At 47.9% G+C, this 3,748-nt stretch overlaps 1 pseudogene; it reads left to right on the forward strand.

Moving 5' to 3' along the window:
• The first annotated feature begins 222 nt into the window (after positions 1 to 222).
• LOC148025485 (F-box/kelch-repeat protein At5g60570 pseudogene) lies at positions 223 to 2,388 on the forward strand (annotated as a pseudogene).
• Positions 2,389 to 3,748: the final 1,360 nt, after the last annotated feature.

Here is a 3,748-nt window from a genome sequence, read left to right on the forward strand (position 1 = left end):
AGTAAACCCAAGCACCTCCATTTTTAGGTACTTGGTGCATTGGATGAAGTTCCTTGTTTTTCGTGCAAGCCAATGGGTCATGGGACTTGCATAGGTCGATTGACTTGCATGTGTCCTGGCCCTTATTGATACAAATCCTCCTATGTGGGGGCTTTGATGTTGTCACGGGAGTTCAAGAAATGAGGATATTTATATGTCTAGAACTTGTTGAGGCATGCATGGGGGAGGCCAAATTGAACAAGGAAGAGGAAGTCCAAGCTGCCCATGGGCTTTGTGTGGATCAAATCACTACGTCTCTAGACTCCCCCCCTCTCTCTCCACCTCCCTTTTTGTGGGTCTGCTCTTTCCTTTTTCTCGCTTTCACAAATGAGCACGCCTGGCTCTGTTTCCAGCATTTCAATCTCCATGTCTTCCCTCTCGGCCCCTTCATTTGTCTTATGTCTCCTCCTCTTTCCATCATCCTCATCATCTGCACCATCATCAGAGGAAGAGAGAGAGACATAATCTCAGTTAGCATGGAGCCTCTCTGCTGGACTCGCTAGGTTCTCTGTGTATGTATGTCCTGTTCTTCTTTCCATGAAATTGGGGGAAATACCAGTCAAGGTGTATGCTCCGACCTGTGGCTCCCCTGCCTACTGACCAAAATCGGGGACCCTCTCCTTCTCCCTCTCCCCCTCCCTCTCCCTCTGCATCTTCTGCTTCTTCTTCTTCATCTCCTGCATCCACCATGAGGGATGGGCAGGGCTGCCTCCTTCCTGTCCTGCCCTGCCAAGGCCAGCACCGCTTGCCACTGGAAGAAGGGGAATCCTTCATCGTCTCCTGGTCCTTCCCCACCAAAACCCCCTTCCGTGCTGATGCCCAGCCGCAATTGGCCGAGTTCGAGACCAGACATCAGGCCAAGAAGAAGAAGAAGGTCAAGGGAGACAGGCACCTGGCAAAAGCCAATCCGCATGCGTTGCCGCAGCTATGCGAGCAGGGCTCGCCCACTGATGCTGCATCTGATTCCACACCTAATGCGCATGCCGACCCTGACACTTCCTTCTTGCCGGGCCTTGACGACAATACGGCCCTCCGATGCCTGGCATTCGTCCCTTGTGCGGATCACTGGCGACTGGCTACCCTTTCCCGGCGACACCAGCAGCTAGTGCAGAGCCGCCTGCTTTTTGAGCTGCGCAGGTGCTACGGGGTTGTGGAGCAGTGGGTGTGTATGTACACGAGCGGTGATGATGGCTGGACAGCTTTTGATCCGAAGCAGCACTCTTGGAGGAATTTGCCACATGCAGATGTTGATCCCAACTTTGACCTATCGGACCGCGAGTCACTCTCTGCAGGTCCCCACCTCCTTTGGCTTGGGAAGGAGGCCTTCGACTTTGCTTGCTACAAGTATGATTTGGCAGGTAATCGCTGGGAAAGAGGTCCGCCCATGGTGAACCCTCGATGTCTCTTTGCTTCTGCGAGCTGTGGCGAGTTTGCCTTTGTTGCAGGTGGGTTCAGTGTTGGTGGTTTGCAGCTTAACGTTTTAAACACTGCAGAGAGATATGATTCCCGGTCAGGTCAATGGGAGCCCTTGCCTCCCATGCCTACGTGCAGACACAAGTGTTCTGGGTTCTTTATGGATGGCAAATTCTATGTGATCGGAGGCAAAGACAAAGATCATCAGCCTCTGACCAGTGGAGAGGAGTATGATCCATTGAGGGGTACATGGAGAACCATAGAAAACATGTATGTGGCTCCAGCAGTGGCACCAGCCTATGAGCCATCACCACCTCTTGTGGCTGTTGCTAACAATCACCTGTACTCTTTAGAAAGCGCCACTAACCTCCTGAAAGTCTATGTAAAAAGCACAAACACCTGGAAGGCCCTGGGCCCAGTGCCAGTCAGAGCAGATTTCTGCAATGGTTGGGGTCTGGCCTTTAAGGCCCTTGGAGATGAGCTCTTTGTCATTGGTGGACATAGGACCTCAACCTGGGAACGGGAAGGAGTAGCCGTGTTCTCATGGCGACCTCGGCCAGATGCTACTGCTCCAGAGTGGCATCGACTTGACTTGCGAGCCAGAGGCAACGGTACCTTTTTGTATAATTGTGCTGTCATTTCTTGCTGATTTATCTCCTCGAAGCTCCGCATTTGGCTCCAGCAGGGGTCCTTTGACTCAAGAGATCCTCTATCCTGGGTTGTAACACTATGTCCAAGGTGGCTCTGCTCTCCAGCTGGAATCCCAGCTGGCAAATCACTGATACTACTCTGTTTTGAGGGTGTCTCACTAGAAGGGAGTAGGAGGGATGTCTGATAATATTGAAGGGATATTTGATAATGGCTAAGAGGTGAAAGGCGGTGCTTCCTTTCAAATTCATTCTTCATGGGTTATAAATGTTTCGTTTTAAAGATTAACTGCTTACTCTAGTGATTCTCCTTCCAATGCTTACAAACATGAGTATGTCCATGTAGGTAGTCGTGGTGTTTCCTAAGTTTCACATTTCTAGCTGGAGCTCATCTGTTCATGTATTCTTTCAGACTCCATTTGAAACTTCTTTTCAATAGTAAAGATAACACATTTCAAATGTATAGCTCATAGAAAGTATAAGTACTATAACCTATGGTAATTAGAGAGTCTATGTCCTTTTGTGTTGCTTTGGGCAGCTTGATTCATAATTCAACTTCATAGACTGTGTGTTGGTAAAATTCTGATGTGGTTGGCCTGTGTGGCATCTAAGGATGGGATAGATTTGGTTGCATGCATCACTTTTTGGGAAAAAGAACACATCATGTATCCTAACCAATGAATGTCTTGATCTGTCGGTTGGCTGCTTGTTGACTGAGCCGGTGGTGATGAAGATGTGTTCATTAGATTTCAAATCATGGGTTTTGCTTTTGCTTGTGTATTCTACTGGTCAATTATGTGCATTTGACAGAAAATGTACCCAGATACTGCTATGGAAGCCCATGCTGGATTGGCTTGGGTATTCCTTGGCAGGATATGTATTATGAAGGTTTAATAGTGCAGTATCTGCTTGTTTCAGTATCTGCACGTTCCACAGTTGGACACTTAGGACAGCCTAGCAGAGTTTTGGATGTAAACTTAAAAGAGTCTCTCTGATGACTAGGTATTGAGTTTGTTACGAGGTTGGTCATTGGCATGGATGCAGAGCACTCCTCTGAATAATGCAGACTGGATAGGTAACTTGAGACTTTATTTCTGGCAATGCATATGTACTGCCTTCAGAAGTTTTGAAGGTGTTTAGTCTGTTTGCAATTCTGTTTTTAGTTGCTATTGTTGAGTGTTCCGTGGTGCTCCGCTTACTGCCGCTTGTCTATGCCTTTTCACCACCTAGACATTAGTTAGTTTGTTTTCTCTTCGTAGAGGTTTTTCTTTGTGTTTCAACCATGATTAGTCAGAGATGCACTACCCTATAGCACACAGATAGCCCTAACACATTAAGGGCAACAGCACTGCAGTGAAAATGAAGAGACCCCATCTAGGCTTGCCCGTTGGAGGATGAGCTCTTGAGCACAGAAATACACTAAGCTCCAATTTTTTCTGTGAAAACCTTAGTGTGAAGCCTTCATTGACTACAGCACCTGAAAGACCTGCTGGTTGGGGGAAATAGAGGATGATATCTGTGGCAGTACCTGCCTACTGCATGGTAGGCAGAACTTGTGTCCAGGTGAGTACACATCCCTGCCCTGTACTGCCAGAGGGGCATGTGCATATCACAAGATACACAGCATCTGTGCAGATTATAGTGTGTGT

Source organism: Lygodium microphyllum, chromosome 14 (genome assembly GCF_053477565.2).
Source record: "Lygodium microphyllum isolate KBCC chromosome 14, Lygodium_microphyllum_v1.1.10, whole genome shotgun sequence".
In the NCBI taxonomy this organism is placed as follows: domain Eukaryota; kingdom Viridiplantae; phylum Streptophyta; class Polypodiopsida; order Schizaeales; family Lygodiaceae; genus Lygodium; species Lygodium microphyllum.